The sequence below is a fragment of the Dama dama genome, chromosome 11, assembly GCF_033118175.1.
Source record: "Dama dama isolate Ldn47 chromosome 11, ASM3311817v1, whole genome shotgun sequence".
NCBI lineage: Eukaryota > Metazoa > Chordata > Mammalia > Artiodactyla > Cervidae > Dama > Dama dama.
Window position 1 is genome coordinate 57,647,628 of NC_083691.1, and position 22,858 is coordinate 57,670,485.

The following is a 22,858-nucleotide window of genomic DNA, read 5'->3' on the forward strand; positions in this document are numbered from 1 at the left end:
GCAGAGACCTCACTTTGTCAACAAAGGTCTGTCTTAGTCAAGGCTATGGTTTTTTCAGTGGTCATGTATGGATGTGAGAGTTGGACTATAAAGAAAGCTGAGCGCCGAAGAATTGATGCTTTTGAACTGTGGTGTTGGAGAAGACTCTTGAGAGTCCCTTGGACTGCAAGGAGATCCAACCAGTCCATCCTAAAGGAGATCAGTCCTGGGTGTTCATTGGAAGGACCGATGTTGAAGCTGATACTCCAATACTTTGGCCATCTGATGCAAAGAGCTGACTCATTTGAAAAGACCCTGATGCTGGGAAAGATTGAGGGCAGGAGGAGAAGGGGATAACAGAGGATGAGATGGTTGGATGGCATCACCGACTCAATGGACATGGGTTTGGGTGGACTCTGGGAATTGGTGATGCACAGAGAGGCCCGGTGTGCTGCGGTTCATGGGAGTTGGACACGACTGAGCAACTGAATTGAACTGAACACCATTCTCCATAGTGGCTGTACTAGTGTGTATTCCCACCAACAGTGTAAGAGAGTTCCCTTTTCTCCACACCCTCTCCAGCATTTATTATTTGTAGATTTTTTGATAGCAGCCATTCTGACCGGGGTGAGATGGTACTTCATTGTGGTTTTGATTTGCATTTCTGATAATGAGTGATGTTGAGCATCTTTTCATGTGTTTGTTAGCCATCTGTACTTCTTTGGAGAAAGGTCTGTTTATTTCTTTGGCCCATTTTTTGATTGGGTCGCAGGCAGATTCTTTACCACTGAGCCACCAGGGAAGCTGGATCTAGGTTATAGATTACTTTAATTTATAATTATCAGGACAAATAATTAACTAGTTTGTGAAAGCCATGTTTCTTGATTGCTGTCATGTTTCTCTCTGATAATAGGGGCAGATCTTCATGAGGACTAACTCTCTGCCACATACTCTCATGTAATTTTCATAAAAAACTTCAGGGTGTTATTACACTCACCTAAAGGTCAGAGCAGTGGAGTGATTTGGTTGCTATTAAGCATCCTCGTTAATATATGGCAAAGCTGGGCTCTGCCTCCAAGTCTGGGTTCAGTCCATTGTACCTGGGGCATCATCCTCCTTGGTTGGAGGCTGGGTTGGGAGGATCCGGAAGTATGTCACATGACTCCAAAAAGAAACTGAGGAGCTTGATTCTCAGAGCAGGTCCCGACATTTCTTACAGCAGCAAATAAAGCCTTTTGAGAAGAAGTTGGTGAGGAAAAAAGATGAGGAGCACTTATGGCTTTGATAAAACCTAGAAGGAACAGGGAACTTGTCTGCTAAAGAATGAGGAGAGATTAGAGAGGGAGTTGGAGGTGACGGAGATAAGAGTCGATGGAGAAAGGGAGGCCTGCTTGAGGAATGTGAGTAGCTTGGAGCCGGCATCTGTGGAAAGTGAAGGAGTAAGGTGCTGTGAAAGGGAAATCAGGTAGAAGGAGAGGAAGGAAACTTCCAGATGGAGGGGAGGAGTTCAAGGATAGGGCTACAGTGAATGATGGGGGCAGTACGAGAGCAAGAGACGAGTGAGGGTGTGGGGAGGGGGAGGTGAGGAGTGGGCTCATTATTTCTAAGCCAAACTCAATCAAACGTGCAACTAATAAGCTTTTAGAGATATGCTCTGTTCCCACAGTTCTCCAAAGTTTGATCTCAGGATCTTTTTACACTCTAAAAAGTTATCAGCCCAAGAGCATTGTTTATGTGGGTTACAGGTATCAATAGTCATCTTATAAATCAAAACTGGCACGTTTTAAATATACATTTTAAAATTCATTTAAAAGTAGTAATAAACTCATTCATGCTAATACAGATAATGTATTTTTATGAAAATATATTTTCAAAACTGAGTGAGCCAAAAAAGATCATTATTATTCATGTTTGCTCATCTCTTTAGGTCTGACTTAAGAGAAGACGCTGGCTTCTCACACCTGCTTTGACATTCAGTGTTGCCATATGTTGTTTTGACTGAAGTGTATTGAACAAACCCTGGCTTCACATAGATATGCAATTGAAAGGGGAGACAGTATATATAAATCTCCTTCTCAGATAATTGTGGGTATTCTTCTTTGACACAACCTCACAATTCAACAAATGGTAGTCTCTTAAAGGTTATTTGTGATGTGGAATCTGAAACCCTATCCACAAGGTTTTTGTATCCTCTTACTTTTAGATGCATTTGATCTCATTTGCACCTTGAATGGGTGTTTCTCCCAAGCATGATTTGTAACATTATGTGTTGGTCATTTGGAAAATGTTGGCTCCGATCTTCCAAATGTACTATAGAAAATCCACTGCACAAATCTGTGTGCAGGGCATACATATGTTAAGTTAACCTTAAAAATGCATCCCAGTATACAATGCTGCTGCTGTTTAGTGGCTAAGTCGTGTCTGACTCTTGCAGCCCCATGGACGGTCGCCCACCAGGCTTCTCTGTCCATGGGGTCTCCAAGGCAAGAATACTGAAATGGGTTGCCATTTCCTTCTCTAGGGATCTTCCTGATCCGGGGACTGAGCCTGCATCTCCTGCACTGGCAGGCAGATTCTTTACCACTGAGCCACCAGGGAAGCCCTCAATATATATTAGGTGCAGACAAATACTGTTTGATTCCACTTATATGAGGTACCTGGAATAGTCAAATTCACAGAGGCAGAAAGTACACTGGTGGATGCCAGGATCCAGGGGCTGAGGAGGAGAGGAGTGGGGAATGGGAACTTAGTGTTCAATGGGGACGAAGTTTCAGTTTAGGAAGGTGAAAAACTTGGGAGATAAATGCTGGTTAGAGTTGCACAACAATATGAATGTACATGTGGCACTGAACTATGTAGTTAAATATGGTTAAAACAGCATGCTTTGTATTATGTGACTTTTATCTCAATACAAAAATTTTTTTAAATAAATTAATTAAGAAGAAAAGAAAACCCACTGTACATTTCTGAGCAAGTGAGCAAGGCAGGAGCAAATGATTCTGAAGTAGCCTTGACCTCACAGGCCCTCTGAGAGGGTCTCAGGGAATCCAGAGGCCCCAGATCACACTTTGAGAATCCCTGTTTTTGTGCATTGAAAAGTGTCCTGAACTGTGAATCAGACAACCCTGGGAACTAGATCAGAGTCTCCTTCTCATTAGCTTGGACATACCCTTGAACTTCTCTGAGCCTCTTCAGCCAAACTGGGTGACTCAATCTTTCTTAAAATTTCCCCAAGAATCCCTCCCACCAAGCCTTCCTTTGCTCTGTCTGAAACATACTCTTCACCCATTCTTCAAATGCCACCTGTGTCACCGCCCCCCGCCCCTTCTGGAGGCCCAGTCACTTGACCAACTCTTCTTTAGGTTCTCAGCTGCCTTTGTTTGGACCTCTCTCAGGCTTCTTACCTCATTCTGCTCTGAATGAGATTGTCATACCGAATGATGTAAGTCAGACAGAGAAAGACAAATATATGATATCGCTTATATGCAGAATCTAAAAAAATAAAATGATACAAAGTAACCTATTTACAAAACAGAGATAGAGTCACAGATACAGAAAACAAATTTATGGTCACCAAGGGAGGAGGGGGTGAGGGATAAATTGGGAGATTGGGGTTGATACATGCACACTACTATGTATTAATATGTTGTTGCTCAGGCACTAAATCGTGTCTGACTCTTTGCAACCCCATGGATTGTAGCCTGCCAGGCTCCACTGTCCATAGGATTTTCCAGGCAAGAATACTGGAGTGGGTTGCCATTTCCTTCTCTAGAGGATCCTCTTGACCCAGGGATCAAACATGCACCTCCTGTATTGGCAGGCATATTCTTTTACCATTGAGCCACCGGGAACTATATCAATATAAAAGTTAACAAATAAGAACCTACTGTATTGCAGGGAACTTTATTCAGTGCTCTTTAATGACCTGTATGGGAATGGAGTCTAGAAGAGAGTGGATATAAGTATACGTATGACTTCCCAGGTGGTGCAATGGTTAAGAACCCGCCTGCCAATGCAGGAGATGCAGGAGACATGGGTTTGATCCCTGGGTCGGGAAGATCCCTTGGAGCAGGAAATGGCAACCCACTCCAGTATTCTTTTCTGGACGAGTCCATGGACAGAGGAGCCTGGTGGACTACAGTTCATGGGGTCTCAAAGAGTTGGATATGACTGAGCACCCACAATCCAGAAACGATCAATGACTGATTCACTAACAACACTGTAAATCAACTATACTCCAATTAAAAATTAATTCAAAAAAAGAAAATGACCAGAGTGCTTGTCTAGTACACCCCCACTCCACACTCCCAGCTCTCCCCCAACCACACTGTGTGTCCCTGAAAAGCAGAGACAACAGTCTTATTCATGTTTGTGCCTCCTTCAGCCTAATGTGAAGTAGGCGCCCTGTGGAAGTGAAATTAATTGGTTAGCACGTTTCAGAAAGATCTATCTGTAAGGCTGAATGGATATTTATGGGAGAAGAGGCAGGGAAGAGGTGACTGGGAGGTGAAGGAAGAGGAATGACAGTAAATGGAAATAATGAGAAGACGGATAGAAGGAGACAGAGAGGAGAGGTCACAGTTTGTACCTATAGGTCACGGAGCTAGATGAATTGGGGATGGGACCAGGGCGTGGTGAGAAGATAAGAAGGACGTTTTAGGGTGGATTTAGACGATTGAGGGGGTGGGATGCTTGGGAACTGGCATTCCATTGAATTAAGAAAAATAAAGCATACTTGGGATGACAATCCTAAGAGGCTAGTAGGCAGAGAGGGCTGAGTCCTGGGAGGCACTGAGATGAGACTCGTGCTTGAGTAAGGGGCATGAACAGGGATGTAGGAAGTCAGTCCATGTGGCCATGTTTCTAATTCTCTCTGCTAACAATTTCGAGGATGCTCCTGGCTCCTAGGTACCTCAAAAACCCATTGCCAGCTCCCACTCATCTGGTGCAGGATGAGTCCGCACGAGGCGGAAGTGGAAAAGAGCAAGACACTCCAAACCTCTATTTTTCCTCTTCAAATATTTGCAGAGAGGGAGTGTGGCGTGGGCACGGGAAATACGGTGCTTATTGCTCACACTACATTAAAATTCAGATTGGCTTGTGCAATATCCCCGGCATAACTGCTCTGTGCTGATATTTTTATAACTCTTAATATCAAACAAATTGCCTCTTCACTGAGACAGTTTAATGTGACAGGGGCTGTACCCGCCAGCTTCCTCACGCCGGCCCCATAAAGATCACCGTTCTGTTACTGGGAACAGAGGAGCCGTGAATTTCCTATCAAAAATATGGCTGGATTATGCAGAGTAAATCTTGGACCATATTAAAGGGATCACAGTGTTTTAATTTCTTTTCTGCCCCCCCTCCACCACCACATCCTCCACCGCTTCTTTTCTTACTAATAAAATGAAGTGAGAGGCCTCCAGATTGAGTCAGTCATGAATCATCTTTTTTGGCTGAGATCCCTATTTTTGTCATACTCATGCCTCTTCCCCAGTCATTATGGATGCCTTCTGCCCCACCCACCCACACGCAATAGATGTCACCTCTCTCATGATCTGAGGGAGAAAGAGATTTGAATGGATTTTCCTAGGAAATCCCCACCATGCTGTCAACTGCAAGGTCAAGAGAGTCCTTTCATTTGGGCTTCCCTAGTGGCTCATGGTAAGAACAAAAAGAAAAGAAAAGAAAAAAAATCCGCCCGCCAATGCAGAAGACACGGGAGACGCAGGTTCAATCCCTGGGTGAGTAACATCCTCTGAAGGAGGGCATGGCCACCCACTCCAGTATTCTTGCCTGGAAAATTCCATAGATGGAGGAACCTGGTGGGCTACAGTCCATGGGGTCGGAAAGAGTTGGACACAACTGAGCACACACATGCTTATTTGGGCAGGTTTTGCCTCATGGCAGCAGCAGAGTAGAGAGCGAGCCATGGATATTTTACTCTGCCTCTCAAGCTCTTTTCATCAGAGACCCCCTTTACTACCCACCATGAACTCCTCCATGATTAGAAAAAAACAGATTGAGTTTATTAAACAACTGGCTCTTCCTTCCACATATTAATCAAAGACCTAGAAAAATGTTAATCAGAGCAATTCATTTGAGATAATAAGTAGAGGTATCATAGGGCTTCCCTGGTGGTCCAGTGGTTAAGAATCTGCTTGCCAATTCAGGGGACACCAGTTTGATCCCTGGTTCAGGAGGATCCTGCATGCCACAGAGCAGCTAAGCCTGTACCCCGAAACTATTGAGCCTACACACTGCCACTACTGAAGCCTGAGCACCCTAGAGACTATTCTCTGCAACAAGAGAAGCCATTGTAATGAAAAGCCTGCGCACTGCAACAAATAGTAGCCCCTGCTCACCACAACTAGAGAAACCCCTTGAGCAGAAGAAAGACCCATATTTATTTTTAGCCAAAAATAAATTTAAAAAAGAAATATCATAAGTTGGTAGAAATTAATTTAAAGCAAAGAAATTGACATTGTACTATCCCATGATGCTTTATGGTCGGTAATCCACATATTTTTTCAAATATTGAAAACAGTTCATGGAGTCTCCTCTCCTTTCATTACTGTCCCTCCCACTCAGTACACTGAAGTTTATAACAAGTGATATAAGGTGTCCTTAAGGGCCCCAAGAAGTAGATTGAAGTGTTGCATCCATAGAAATTGTTGTATTTGTTTATAATAAAATTGCTGATGACAGCACGAACTCAAGGAGCAAGTGATCAGATTGTTTGGCCTCATCTATCAGCCTTCTTGAGACCTGCAAACTCCAGGCTGACAGACATAAAGATGGACACCTTACTCTCCAAGGAAGGGAGATGACCTTCACCTCAAAAGTGCCCAGTAACTTGGTTACCTGTGTTGTCACTGAATTCCAAAGATTTTTCTTTTTTAAATTTTATTTTAAATAAAATTTTATTTATTTCATTTAAAATAAAATTTTATTTGTTTTATTCTTGGCTGCACTAGGCCTTCTTCTTGTTGCGCAGGCTTTTGTCTAGTTTTGGAGAGCGGGGTCTACTCTCGCGTTGCAGGGTGCAAGTTTCTCATTGTGGTGTCTTCTCTGGTCCGAGGAGCATGGGCTCTAGAGCACAGGCTCAATAGTTGTGTCTTCAATGGGCTTAGTTGCCCTATGGCATGTGAAATCTTCCCCAACCAGGGATTGAACCCCTGTTTCCTGCACTGGCAGGCAGGTTCTTTACCACTGAGCCACCAGCAAAGTCCAGTGAATTTCAAATTTTTCCCCAACATCTTTACACCTCAAATTCCTTTCTTCTCCACTCATATGATACTAGACCCACTAGACTCTTAGCGTGATGCCACCATTTTCAAGTGTTACATTTTAGGATACTTTGAAATTAGTAGATTTCAAAATTATATAATTAATTTGGTTCACGTTTTATTTGTAGACTTCTTACAAAATTCAAGCTCAACAATTTTCTTCAAATACTGTATCTTTGTTGGTTCTTATAACAGCTAAAGCCTAATCTACCTCTCTCGCTGGCAGAACACTCTCAAATCATCCTGGTGAGTAGATTCAGGTGGTCTTTGAAACCTTGAAAAGTTCTAGAAGAACCGATCCAGAGTGGGCTGTCAGATCAGAACCCCTGGAGTTGTTAACTTTTAAATATGTCATGTCTTATTCTTACAAAGCCAGGAAGGAGCAGAGATCACTGCTTTTATCACCAACTATGACCAAAAAAAAAAAAAAAAAAAAATAGTATAATCTGCACCATACTAATATTGGCATCGCTATATAACAGTGAAAATTTGGAAATAATCAAAATGAACAAAATATGTGCCTTTTTATTAATAATGAAGCCATACATGGAACATACAAACATACAGTCGACAAACTGTTTCCATTTAATATTATATCTTAGAGGAATAGTGAATATCATAAAAAAGGATGCATAATATAATATCATTGTATTTGATGATATTTGATATGTAAAGCATATCAAAAATATGTGCAATATGAGCCTTTTTCTTTTCAAACTCAGATAGACACCAAACTATAGAACTGGTAGGTGATTTTTCTTTTCTTGTCCAGGCTTATCTCTATTTTCTTCACATTTGACAGAACAATAAATGTATTGGAGTTTTTTTCACATTATCTTTCAGGCCTCCTACTTAATTTATTTCAACTTCTACATTTCAACTTTTAATTTCTGAGAGAGAATTCTTTCTTATTTACTAAAAGGGAAATTAAGACTTCAAAAACAGACAAAAATAAATAAATACAAAACAGAGTTACAGAATAATTACTGCTCTCCTGGAGATAAGAGAAGATACTGCATCCATTAAAATGTATTGTTTTTAAAATAAGGAAAAACATGTCCTGAAAAACTGGCTCCAGGGCACATCCCATGGGAGTTGAAAATGAAGCCTTGAGTTTGAAAGACAGGCTTGTGTTGGAGCAGTCACTCCCCCCACAAATAGTATTTAGGGCCTGCAGGGAGCCAGCCCTAGGGTGGATGTTGTTCAGTGGCTAAGTTGTGTCCAACTCAGCGACCCCATGGACTGTAGCAGCCAGGCTGCTCTGTCCTCCACTGTCTCCCGGAGTTTGCTCAAATTATGTCCATTGGGCCGGTGATGCTGTCTAATCATCTCATCCTCTCCCGCCCCCGTCTCCTTTTGCCTTCAGTCTTTCCCAGCATCAGGGTCTTTTCCATTGAGCTGGCTCTTCACATCAGGTGGCCAAAGGATTGGAGCTTCAGCTTTAGCATCAGCCCTTCCGATGGGCTTCCCTGGTGGCTCATGGTAAAGCGTCTGCCTGCAATGCGGAAGACCGGGTTCGATCCCTGGGTCGGGAAGATCCCCTGGAGAAGGAAATGGCAACCCACTCCAATATTCTTACCTGGAAAATTCCATGGACTGAGGAGCCTGGTAGGCTACAGTCCGTGGGGTCACAAAGAGTCGGACATGACTGAGCGATTTTGCTTTCGCTTTCCAATGAATATTCAGGGTTGATTTCCTTTAGGATTGACTGCTTTGACCTCCTTGCAGCCCTTAGGTTCCGCCAGAAAACCCAAGACCTCCCACCTGCCCTCAGGGAGCTTACAGTTTGCTGCTCAGCCGACCAGAAGTGTTAAACCCTGCCTTGGAGGTGAGGCCTGGGGGCTTGCTTCAGTCACGGGCTTCCACTGCCTGCGTCCTGTCCTGAGTGATGCCTGTGATCCAGATAAGAAACTGGTTGAGCTCCCGTGGGATCTGGGTATGGCTGAAGTAACCTGGACGTCAGATGTGGGTGGTCCACGGGCACCCACCCACCCAGTTAGGCTGATTTCACCACCCCTCCAACCCGTTAGACATCCACCTGCTCTTCAGTCCCCTCCCCACCTCTTCCCCCTCTGTCTGGTTTCTTCCTGAGCACCCCCAGAGACCTGCTCCTCCAGCCCCATCTGTTGCTTACGTCCTTCTAGAAAGGTCTCTGCCCTTTTCAACGACCACATCCAGGGGGAGGAAGAAAGGCGCCCCGGGGTCTGGAAGTTCTTCTTGGGGAAGAGAGCTCCCTGGAGTCTGCGGCAGATGGGGGAGGCCCCAGTGGGGCGCACGTGGATGAATCTCTGGGCGGAAACCCTGTACCAGCCGCTCTCGCTCGCTGCCATCCCGTTTTCTTCCCCCAGTGAGTCTCTTAATTTTGCTCATTTATCTTAAAGAGCTCCGTAAGCGCCGTGGGCTCTGGTGGGGGGGCCCGCACGGGGGCTCCGAACCCGACCCCCACGCCTGCCTCCCAGAGGAGCCATCCAGCGCGGACCAAATCTCATTTTCCTACAAATAGTTTGTCAGAAGCAGCAGGGCGAGTAATAAATCACAGAGAGCGAGCGCAGAGACGGAAGGGGGGAGGCTGGGCGAGAGGAGGGCGGGGCCGAGGGCGGAGGGAGAGCTGCAGGCGCAGATGCGGGCGACGGGGAGGGGGCCAGAGGGAGGGGTGCGTGGGGAGGGGGCCAGAGGGAGGGGTGCGTGGGGAGGGGGCTCCGGGAAGAAAAACAAACAGAAAAGGAGAGACGGAGATAACGAGACAAAGGGTAGAAAACGCGAGAGAAGAGGGACAGAGAAGGGGCGAGGAAGTTGAGAGAAAGCAGGGGGAAAGGGAGAAGGAAAAGAGAGAGTAAAGGATGAATCAGGAAGCGGGGTGGGGTGGCGGGGAAGGTAAACACGAGAAGAAAATGCATCCAAAGGGGTCTTGAGATGTCTGGTCAAGAGGCAGACCACCGGAAGGAGGGTGGTGAGCAGAGCCGCCCCGCGTCCTCCTCCACCTCCGGTGTCCTGCGCTGCTGGGGAACCTGCGGTCTGACTCCTGGTCCTTCTCCCCACCTCTGTCCCTGCTGCCTGCTCCAGGCGGACAGACACTAGATGGATGTCAAGAGGGGTCCTCCCAGTCCACTATGTTAGCCAGCCTGGAGAGCAGGTCTCCAGTCACTGCATTTAGAGTGTGTGTGTGTGTGTGTGTGTGTGTGTGTGTGTGTGTGTTAGACACAGAGAGGTGAACCTGAATCTGGACTATTGCCATGATGCTTTGTGGCCATAAGCAAGCCACTTGGCTCCCGTGTGCCTCAGTTTCCTAATCTGGAAAATGGGAACAATGATCCCCATTCCCAGGCTTGGGAAGACCGGAAGGGTAAGCCACCTAGAAAAGCATCTGGCACATAGTGCAGGCTGTTGATTAGGAAAGGGAGCCTCCTTTGAGTGTCTACAGTCTGTGAACTTGGCCTGATGGCCACAGGCAAAAACCTTCAGACTCTGCAATGCCGTGCCACCCCCACAGCCTGTGATCCCCAGCCAGCCACTCTGATCCTTCAGCTGTCAACACAAGCACACTCCAGTGCTTTCTGCTTTGCCTTCGGTCTCCCCTGGGAAGCTTTGAACACTAGTGAGATCATCGTTGTCAAGCTCTCTGGGTTTCTGGGGCAAGGGCAGTCAGATAAGGAGGACCACGGAGCTGACCCCCTCCACTCCATCACCAGCCCCAGGATCTGCTCCTACTCCCATCCACCTCCTCCTCCCTGGCTGCTGGGAGAGCGCCCTGCTCTGGAGGAGAACTCTCCGGTACCTTTACAAATGAGAAGAGGGAAGTGGTACTCACGGGGGCCCACGCTGTGAGGCTGGGCTCTTGTCTGTGTGGATCACAGAACTATCCCCAGCCTCTAGCCCAGCAGTGGCACATAGAGGGCTCATAAAATGAATGAAATTCATCTAACATCATGAATATGTATTTGCTCATTCATATTTTATGGCAGTGAAAAAACTGTTGTTACCGCATTTTATGGAAGGGGCAACTAAGACACAAAATCACCCATCCACGAACGGGCAGGGCTAGGATTTGACCCCCAGCTGTCCATCTCCAAAGCACATATTCCTTCCACTGTGGTCCAGGGCTGGGCAACCTGCCCATCGACTTTATTCTTCAAACAGCCTATGTTGATCAAGGGCCTCTTGATAGCCAAGGTCAGAGATAGCAGAGAGCCCCAAACCTGCGGAGCTTGCCCTGCCTTTTCTTTACCCTCAAGATCCTGGAGACAGGACCCTAGGGGGGCTCCATTCAGGGTGAGTCTTTCCTTTCTGGATCCTGTACCACTGGCATTGTCTTCTAGCCCTGGGCATCAGGCTATGCCAGTCCCAGACAGATCCTGAGTCTCCGGGCCTCTGCCCAGCTTGGGGCTTTGAGGATAAGGTCATGTGCCTCAGAACCTCTCCCAGTTCAGCTTTTAGGACCTCAGCCATGCTCGCTCTGCTCCCGTACTCTTTAACCCTCCAGCAAAGTGAACATCCTCTGGGGACCCCATGTTGAACCCCAACAAGGAGCACAGCTCAGGCAAGAGAGAACCAGGATCTACCATCTGCCATTTACCAGCTGGATGACGCTGGTCAGTTGTTTTCACCTCTCCAGGCCTCAGGTTCTTCAACTGGAAAATGGGGATTGAAGAAAAGCTCCATGCTTAACTCCCAGAGCTGTCATGAGAATCAATTAAAGCAAAAGCTGGAAAGCACTTTACAAATGAGAGGGCCTTCTCCTCTGCACCCTCTTCTGACGTCAGATCCCAAGTTCTCCTTCCTGATGGCCCTGCCTGCCCCGCCCGCTGTGCACAGGATCCTTGATCCCAGGGCCTGAACCCTAAGGGCCACAATGCCTCCTCAGCCTGCCTCTCATGAGGAACCATGACCTGACACCGTCTAAAAACAGAGATGAAGCCTCATAAGTGAATCAACTTAAAGAAAGCAGGTTAAAGCAGTGCCTAAGAGCTCTGATAGGATTTGAAAAATCAAGTTTTAAAATTCCAGCTCTGCCATTTATTAGGGGCTTCCCACGTGGCTCAGCAGTAAAGAATACGTCTGCCAATGCAGGAGATGCAGGTGATGTGGGTTCGATACCTGGGTTGAGAAGATCTCCTGGAGGAGGAAATGGCAACCCACTCCAGTATTCTTGCCTGGAAAATCCCATAGACAAAAGAGCCTGGCAGGCTACAGTCCATGGGGTTGCAAAGAATCAGATATGACTGAGCAAGCATCTGCACACCACTTATTAACAGTGTTAACCCTGGGCAATCATTTTACCTCTCTAAACCTCAACTTTCCCATCTGTAAAATGGGATAATTATAATACCCACTAGGATGTGATAGGTAGTATATATTAATTAAGCACCCAATAAGTGGTTACTATTGTTATTTCCCCTTATTTTTTTTCATTTATTTTTATTAGTTGGAGGCTAATTACTTTACAATATTGTAGTGGTTTTTGTCATACATTGACATGAATCAGCCATGGATTTACATGTATTCCCCATCAACAAATCAGTTGCCAAACTTTGTAGCTTCTGGCCTCTATTTCAGTTGTCCCAGTGCTGGGACCTTAGTCTACATCTTTGCCCTCTCCTCCCTCAGCCGTGGCCTCTCCTCCCAGGCTGCAAACCATAGGCTCAGCTCTGATCTGGCCTCATGACCAAGGAGAAAATCTACCTTGGGTTTCCAGGGTACCCGACAACAAAAAAGGAGTAGGTAAACACAGCAGCCATCCACATGATGTGGTGATGAGCAAGATGGGAGAGGTGAGGTTCCCTGCCCAAGGTCATGGGGATTCTATAATTAGAGCCACTGTTAGACTCCTGGACTCCTGGGGCCCATCGTTCCCATTACCCTCGCCCAAAGCCCTGGTAGGCTGTTAAATCCCTTTGCAACCTGGAACAGGCTTCCCATCTGACAGCATGCTCTGCCTCAAAACCCTCAGCAAGGTGCACACAAAGTCTGGCTCTATCCCAGCCCCTCTCATTCACCCTTTCTCTCAGCTTCCTCTACTGTCCTGTCCAGCCTTCACCTGTCACCTGCACACTTCGTTCTTGGTTCTTTCATGGCTGTGCCGGGCCTCCCACCATAGGAAGCGGTACCAAGTGCATGGTCTCTGCCCTCCAGGAATCCCAGTGAAGTGAATGAGCACCCAGTCTTCCAGCCCAAGCCTGCTCTTTCAGTCCTGAAAGCCTGCTTCCTCCAGGAAACCCTCCCAGATTGTTGCACGGATGGAAGTGTGTGTCCTCAGTTGTTCAGTCGTGTCTGACTCTTTTTGACCTCTTTTTGAGCCCACCAGGCTCCTCTGTCCATGGAGATTCTCTAGGCAAGAATACTGGAGTGGGTTGCCATTTCCTTCTCCAGGAGATCTTCCCAACTCAGGGATTGAATCCACATCTCCTGCATTGGCAGGTGGATTCTTTATCACTGGGCCACCTGGGAAGCCCGCTTCCCAAATCCTTCCAAATGGTGCTATTTCTCTCTAGACATTCTATATGTGTGATGTTGTTTTGGAAATCAGTCCTGAATATTCATTGGAAGGACTGATGCTCTAGCGGAAACTCCAGTACTTTGGCCACTTGATGCAAAGAACTGACTCCTTGGAAAAGACCCTGATGCTGGGAAAGATTGAAGGCAGGAGGAGAAGGGGATGACAGAGGATGAGATAGTTTGATGGCATCACTGACTCAATGGACATGAGTTTGAGCAAGCTCCGGGAGTTGGTGATGGACAGGGCCTAGCGTGCTGCAGTCCACAGGGTCGCAAAGAGCCAGACACGACTGAGCGACTGAACTGACCGAGGTTATTTTTATTTCCTTTTTAAAAATTGAACTTTCTTCCTTGTTGATGTGGCTCACATTTTTTAAGAAATTATTTTTAAAACAAATACTGTCTTGTCTAGGCTTCCTGAATATAGGCGTCCGCATGCATTTTAAGCACTGAGGCAGACCTCAGTTTGCTGTGATTTGAGGGGAAAGAAGGCCCAGAAGGCCACTGGCAGGTAAGGGCAGCCAGGCCTGCCTTGGAGAGGTGGGGAAAGGCACCCACAGGGTCAGCTCCAGAATCTCGCTGATGCCTCAGAGAAGGGAGAAGGAAAAGACCATTTCTGGAATATTACTCAGCAATAAAAAAGGATGAAGTAATTATAGATACCAAGGGAACATTTCATGCAAAGATGGGCTCAATAAAGGACAGAAATGGTAAGGACCTAACAGAAGCAGAAGATATTAAGAAGAGGTGGCAAGAATACACAGAAGAACTGTACAAAAAAGATCTTCACGACCCAGATAATCATGATGGTGTGATCACTCACCTAGAACCAGACATTCTGAAATGTGAAGTCAAGTGGGCCTTAGGAAGCATCACTACAAACAAAGCTAGTGGAGGTGATGGAATTCCAGTTGAGCTATATCAAATCCTGAAAGATGATGCTGTGAAAGTGCTGCACTCAATATGCCAGCAAATTTGGAAAACTCAGCAGTGACCACAGGACTGGAAAAGCTCGGTTTTCATTCCAATCCCAAAGAAAGACAATGCCAAAGAATGCTCAAACTACTGCACAATTGCACTCATCTCACACACTAGTAAAGTAATGCTCAAAATTCTCCAAGCCAGGCTTCGACAATACATGAACCATGAACTTCCAGATGTTCAAGCTGGTTTTAGAAAAGGCAGAGGAACCAGAGATCAAATTGCCAACATCCACTGGATCATCAAAAAAGCAAAAGAGTTCCAGAAAAGCACCTATTTCTGCTTTATTGACTATGCCAAAGACTTTGACTGTGTGGATAACAATAAACTGTGAAAAATTCTTCAAGAGATGGGAATACCAGATCATCTGACCTGCCTCTTGAGAAATCTATATACAGGTCAGGAAGCAACAGTTAGAACTGGACATGGAACAACAGACTGGTTCCAAATAGGAAAAAGAGTACATCAAGACTGTATATTGTCACCCTGCTTATTTAACTTATATGCAGAGTATGTCATGAGAAACGCTGGGCTAGAGGAAGCACAAGCTGGAATCAAGATTGCTGGGAGAAATATCAATAACCTCAGATATGCAGATGACACCATCCTTATGACAGAAAGTGAAGAACTAAAGAGCCTCTTGATGAAAGTGAAAGAGGAGAGTGAAAAAGTTGGCTTAAAGCTCAACACTCAGAAAACTAAGAACATGGCATCTGGTCCCATCACTTCATGGAAAATAGATGGAGAAACAGTGGAAACAGTGGCTGACTTTATTTTTCTGGGCTCCAAAATCACTGCAGATGGTGATTGCAGTCATAAAATTAAAAGAAGCTTACTCCTTGGAAGTAAAGTTATGACCAACCTAGACAGCATATTAAAAAGCAGAGACATCACTTTGTCAACAAAGGTCCATCTAGTTAAGACTATGGTTTTTCCAGTGGTCATGTATGGATGTGAGAGTTGGACTATAAAGAAAGCTGAGTGCTGAAGAATTGATGCTTTTGAACTGTGGTGTTGGAGAAGACTCTTGAGAGTCCCTTGGACTGCAAGGAGATCCAACCAGTCCATCCTAAAGGAGATCAGTCCTGGGTGTTCATTGGAAGGACTGATGTTGAAGCTGAAACTCCAATACTTTGGCCACCTGATGCGAAGAGCTGACTCATTGGAAAAGACCCTGATGCTGGGAAAGATTGAGGGCAGGAGGAGAAGGGGATGACAGAGGATGAGATGGTTGGATGTCATCACTGACTCAATGGACATGGCTTTAGGTGGACTCCAGGAGTTGGTGATGGACAGGGAGGCCCGGTGTGCTGCGGTTCATGGGGTCGCAAAGAGTTGGACATGACTGAGCGACTGAACTGAATGCCATTTGCAGCAATGTGGATGGACTTAGAGATGACCATACTAAGTGAAGCAAATCAAAGACAAATATCACATGATAGAGCTTGTATGTAAAATCTTAAAGAAAGATTTAAATGAACTTATTTACAAAATAGAAACAGACTCACAGACATGGGAAACAAACTTGTGGTTACCAAAAGGAAAATGGGGTTGGGAGGGATAAATTAGGAGTTTGGGATTAGTAGACACACACTACTATATATAAACTAAACAGCAAGGTTCTACAGGATAACACAGGGAACTATATTCAGTATCTGGTAATAATCCGTAATGGAAAAAATCTGAAAAAGAATATATACCTATATAAGAATTATACATATATATATATATGCATATACATATATAACTGCATCAGGGTCTTTTCCAATGAGTTGGCTCTCCACTTCAGATGGTCAAAGTATTGGACCTTCAGTTTCAACATCTGTCCTTCCAGTGAATTGAAGGCAGGAGGAGAAGGGGGCAGCAGAGGATGAGATGATTGGATGGCATCACCAACTCAATGGACATGAATTTGAGCAAACTCCAGGAGATAGTAGAGGACAGGGAAGCCTGGCGTGCTGCATTCTGTGGAATCACATAGAGTCAGACACGACTTAGCAACTGAAAGGCACTATATGACTGAATTCCTTTGCTGTGCCCCAGAAGCTAACACAGCACTATAAATCAACTCTACTTCAACTATCTTAAAAAGGCCTTTTCCAGATGCAGGGAAGCCAGGGAGAAACCACCTTTGATTCTGCTCAGCTTCAACGTGCCTGTCCTTGGAGAGGCGGCTAAATGCCACACCCGCCCGATAGCTGCTCTGACCTCCACTTGCATTAGAGAGGGAAACACCGTACTCTGTGTACACCTGCCACAATCTGTGTACACAGATTGTGGATTCTGTGAAGGCATTTTGCACAGTTAATCCATGCACAGCTTTGTTTTCTCTCTGCAGTTCGGTTCTACAAATTCTTCCCAAAGAGAGACTAGAGTCTATTAACTTTCGTATCCTCTTCCTCCACAACACCCCCCAGATAACACCTCATACTTAGTAGATGCTCAGTAAATGTGTTGAAGGGAAGAAACAGAAAGGAAAAGAGAGAAAGGAAGAAAGAAGAGAGAAGGGAGAGAGGGCAGGAGGAGAGTAGGAGGAAGAAAGAAGGGGAGGAGAGAAGGAAGGAGGTTTCAGACAAGCTCTCAGGTGGGAACAAGAATCTATCAACAAAGTCATGCAGCTCTCTGCACCTCTCCTCTCCCTCCCAAGGGCTGACAAGAGGACCCAGGAAGCAGATTGAATTTTCTCTTGTCATCCTGGGGGTAGATGCCCTGTCTCACCACCACCCTGTGTGGAACCCAACACTTTATGGATAACGCTGAAGATGTGTTTCTGATGAGAGGTAACAACTGCAAACTCATCTGGATGATTAAGTCTCAGATCAACAACCTTGAGCAGGATCCAGCGAGATAGAAGAAATCCATCAGCATCTCGACTCCCTTTAGGAACAGGAGGTTGCTGAGCAGAGGGGGAGTACCAGGGTTCTCCGGCCAAGAGGTTGGTGAGGCTTCCAGGTAAGCACAGAGCTGGGGCATGGCTGGAAAGTGGGGGCTCTGAGCCTGGGAACCAGCAGTATTTAGGATGAAGTTGGCTGAAATGCAGTTGAATGGAAATGTACTCCCATGCTTCTTTTTTTGTTTCTGAGAACTGGGGGACCTCAGATTCCCATGGTCATTTTTCCCTAGCAGAGGAGGAATTGCCACAGAGGTGAGCAGAGCCCAGGAAGGAACAGCAGACTTTACCAGAGTCTGCAAAAGATTTTAGTAGATGCTAAGAGCTGGCAGCATGACCTTGGAGCATTCAGTTAGCCAACTTTGTCCTCATCTGGAAAACCTGTTTTCCCACTCAAGGTGGTCCCATGTCCCATCTTCAGTCTTTACAAACTCTCTTTGTGAACCAAGAAGCTTCAATGGGATTTGGAAATAATTCTTTCTTTTCTTAGGGTTTCCCTGATGGCTCAGTGATAAAGAATCTGCCTGCAATCCCTGGGTCAGGAAGATCCCCTGGAGGAGAAAGTGGCAACACACTCCAGTATTCTTGCCTGGAGAATCCCATGGACAGAGGAGCCTGGTGGGCTACAGTCCATGGGGTCACAAAGAGTTGGACATGACTGAGTGACTAAACACACAAAAGATTCTAGCGTCAGAGATACTAACAGCTGGCACCATGGCCTTCGAACGCTTAGTTAACCAACCTTGTCCTCATCTGGAAAACTTATTTTCCTACTCAAGGTGGTTCCATGTCCCATCTTCAGCCTTTATAGACTCTCTTTTTGAACCAAGAAGCTTCAGTGGAATTTGGAAAAATGTCTTTTTTGTTGTTGTTGTTGTTGTTTTTCCTTTTTTTTTTTTTTTCAGAAAAACCTGAGGCTGCACTTATTTACCTTATTCAAATTCAAAACTAATTCCTCTTCCACCCCACATACTTCTGGTCTTTCCTCATTTGTTGCCAACCAAAAGAGAATCTACTCTGCTCTCAAACTCATGCAAGAACATGGTTATTCTTTGTCACATATTCACAACACCTTCACCTATTCATTCATTCAGCAAACATCTTTTTGAGCACATACTATATCAAGCCTATGAGGGAAACAAAGATAGGTAACATAGCCCTGTCTTTAAGTAGTTTCTTTATGGGACAAAGAAGTTAAGCAAATAAATCAATGATTGTATGTACAGCATCTTTAATTCCATACAAAATCATGTTCTAGATTGTAAGTTGATCAAAATCTTAGTGGTCACCCATTCTTTAAAACATCCAGTTCCAGAGGTTTTGCTAGACTAAACACAAAATATCATTTTATTCGTTTAAAAGTGAGGATTTAAAGAAAAAAACAACTTTAAATTGAAACTAACTTCCACAGGAAACTATTGATATATTCAATATATTATATACTATACAGCCCATAGATATCTCCAGGCCAGAATATTGGAGTGGGTAGCCATTCCCTTCTCCAGGGGATCTCTCCAACCGAGGGATTGAACGCAGGTCTCCTGCATTGCAGGCAGATTCTTAACCAGCTGAGTCAGCAGGGAAGCCCTCAATATGTTGTAATAAATGATAATGGAAAAAGCTGAAAAAAAGAATATATATACATATATGCCTATATACGTATGGGCATCCCAGGTGGCTTAATGGTAAAGAATCTACCTGCCAAGCAGGAGATGTGGGTTCAACCCCTGGGTTGGGAAGAGCCCTTGGAGAAGGAAATGGCAACCACTCCAGTATTCTTGCCTAAGAAATCCCATGAACGGAGGAGGCTGGTGGGCTACAGTCCACGGGGTCGCAAAAGTCTGACATGACATAGTGACTAAACAGCAGCATCATATAATATATGTATAACCAAATCACTTTGCTCTATACCTGAAACTAACACAGTACTATGAACCAACTACACTTCAATTTTTTTAGAAAGCAGCAACCAAAAAATAATGATAAAATAAAATACTCAGTTCCTCAAAGTATCAGCTTTACAATCACAGCGTCATCTTTGCATTGGAACGGCCTAAGTTCTGTGATTATAAGAAAAAGAGATCAGAGACTCTTCATCAAACCATGTAAGATAAAAGCCTGCCCTTCCTGATGCTTCCATGACTCCCTATCCAGCTGGCCTTTTAAATCCAGGATTTAACCCCTCCAGACCTCGGTTCTTTCCCCTGCTAAATGAGAGGGCTGGACTACATGACTTCTGAGACACTTCCACCTCTAACATTTTACGATCTCCATTTAAGATTGAGATGACATTGCTCAACCTGCTGTCCAGAGGGTAACCCGCCAACTTTCATAAAAACAATCATCATTAACCTATGTTAATTGGTCAATAAAACCATCATAGTTTTATAGCATGAAACTTGGGACCCACCGAAACCAATGCTACCAAGGAGTCAAGTGGAAGTTCAGCCTTAGAATCAAAAAGAGCTAATGAGTAACTGCCATTTTAGTCAAAGTGACATAGACTCAAACTTATTAAGGCTGAAGTAAGAACAGCTGACAGAGAAACTGAGTGACACATGAAACCATCTCAGGGTTGGAAGAACATGGGCCAGTCAGATGGTGGAGGAGGCTTTCCGGGGTAGAACTGGTACCCAAAGAGGAATCCAGAGGGCTTTCCACTACTCACTCCCCAACACCACACAGAAGTCACACCATCATGAGCCCAGTGGAAACTCCATCCCAAACCTCTGTATTCAAAAACAATTATGGTTTCCTTTTCTCCACACCCTCTCCAGCATTTATTGTTTGTGGATTTTTTGATGATGGCCAGCAGGATGGGTGGGAGGGGGGAGGAAGGTTCAAGTAGGAGGGTACATATGTATAGCTATGGCTGATTCATGTTGGTGTATGACAGAAACCAACACAATATTGCAAAGCAATTATCTTTCAATTAAAAATAAATTAATTTAAAAAACAAGAATCATTAAAGGGTTTTGTTGTTTTGTTTTGTTTTTTAATGTAATCCCTGCCCCCAAGACTGCTGGGGGTAGCTTTTTAAATGGGCAGTGATTTTCGTTTGTCCTAGAACTTGCTGCCCTGCCTGCCAGAGAAGAGATACAGCAGATGAATTAAATCACAGAAGTGTGTTCCAATCTGACTACCCCAGGGTCCCTAAAAGACCACCACAGTCACCCCTGGGGCCAGGATGTCTATGATCAGTGAATAAAACCTGGGGTCTGCCTTCCAGCTTCATCTGACAACTGCTTCCCACCCTTCCTCAAGCTGCTTAATTTTTTTTTTTTTGACCGCATTGTGCAACATGGGGGATCTTAGTTCCCTAACCAAGAAAGATTGCAGGGGAAGTGCCGGGTCTTAACCACTGGACTGCTAGGAAAGTCCCCTCAAATGATTCAATCTGCTCAGTATCTGCCCCACTTAGATTTGAGGACCATCTCTCAGCCCTGACTCTTCATTTGTCCTTTGGCCCTGAGAGAATTCTGCTGAACTCAACAGCTCACCCTCAAAATCAAAATTGTCCTACTGTGTGCCACTCTATTCATAATAAAATGAGAGTTATCAGGTGTTACCATCTATCATGGATTTGCACACTGTGTCTTGCTAAATCCTGACAACATCCTTGTGAGATCAGAATTGTCCTCACCATTTTTGTAGCCAAGGAACTGAGACTCAGGGAGTTGAAGTGTTGATAAATTTCCAAAGTCATATACAGGTAATTGGTGGAACCAAACTTCACACCCACGTGGGCTCACTTCCAAAGAGATTTCTCCATCATCTCTACCCCTACTCCATTCACACCCTGGCCCTCCATCAAGGAGGCATGAGCTAGGTAGATCCATTGTAAGTTATCAATCATGTCACCTTGCCCAGGACTTCCCAGGTGGCTCAGTGGTAAAGAATCTACCAGCCAATGCAGGAGACTCTGGTTTGACCCCTGGGTTGGGAAGAGCCCCTGGAGAAGGGCATGGCAACCCACTCCAGTATTCTTGCCTGGAGAATCCCATGGATAGAGGAGCCTGGCAGGCTACAGTCTTTGTGGTTGCAAAGAGTTGGACACAACTTAGGAACTAAACAAGAACAATTCACCTTGTCCACTGGGACAGGTGAAATGGTGACAAGCAAAAAGTAGAGGTAGGTTGCTGTGAAAGACTGGCCCATGACTACCCAAAGGGCCCAGAAAAACCCACAAGGTGACAGCCATGGGTTTGGAGGTCATAGAGGTAAGGAGCCAAGCAGTAAAGATGAAAGTAGGCAGCTCAGAAACCAATACAAGACTTTGGAAGCTGTGGTGAGAGGTGGCTTTTAACACAAGGCACATCCTGCCAGGGGGAGGGCAGTTCGTTACGGATGCTGCGTGTGGCTGGACAGAAGGAGACATTGGAGGTCAGCCACCTAACTTCCATCATCCTGTGTTAGCTCTGCCAAGAAGCCTTTCAACCTGGTACAGAAAGACAAAGTCATTCCATTCATATAGATCATTATATGGAGGCTCTATATGGTAACTTGTTGTTTAGTCACTCACTCGTGTCTGACTCTTTGCGACCCCATGGACTGTAGCCCACCAGACTCCTCTGTCCATGGGATTTCCCAGGCAAGAATACTGGAGTGGATAGCCATTCCCTTCTCCAGGGGATCTTCCCGACCCAGGGATCAAACTCAGGTCTCCTGCATTGGCAGGCAGATTCTTTATCACTGAGTCCAGGGAAACCCTGATATATTCTTACCAAGTTATAAAAGGAAAAAATATACCCATAGAGAGAAGTGGGAGAGGGGTAACTGCAGGTGGAGGAGGGGAGGTACAAACTATTAGGTGCAAAATAGACTACAAGGATGTGTTGTATAACATGGAGAAAAGAGCCAATATTTTGTAATAACTGTAGTTGGAGTGTAACCTTTAAAAATTATATAAAAATTTTTATTAAAAATTATATTAAAAATTTTATTAAAAATAAAAAATTAAAAAGGAACATATATAAATATAGACCTGCAATCTATACACCTACCATCTTACATAAAGACAGAAATAGTCTTTATAGTGTTCAACAGTCAGCCCTGGAATATTCCAGGTAGGTCTGCTTTAAGAAAACTTGTCATACAATTGTGTAAATGCATTAAACCTGATTCTGGAAGAAGTGATTCTTCAAGTTACCTACAGGTTTTAAGTTGCCCAAGTTCAACTTAGAGACATGTTTTCTAGAACATGTCTACTGTGTAGAATGTAGATGTC

The 22,858-nt window shown here is 44.9% G+C and overlaps 1 long non-coding RNA gene across 3 annotated transcripts; it reads right to left on the reverse strand.

The window, feature by feature from the left end:
* Nucleotides 1-7,791: 7,791 nt before the first annotated feature.
* On the reverse strand, nt 7,792-9,787 carry LOC133064833 (uncharacterized). 3 transcript variants are annotated; one of them, XR_009694735.1, is made up of 3 exons: nt 9,403-9,787; nt 9,052-9,160; nt 7,792-8,763 (listed from the first exon to the last, which is right to left on the reverse strand). It is a non-coding gene; the product is annotated as an uncharacterized LOC133064833 (long non-coding RNA). The 3 variants fall into 3 exon arrangements; XR_009694733.1 differs by having other exon boundaries at nt 7,792-8,809; XR_009694734.1 differs by having other exon boundaries at nt 8,848-9,160.
* Nucleotides 9,788-22,858: the final 13,071 nt, after the last annotated feature.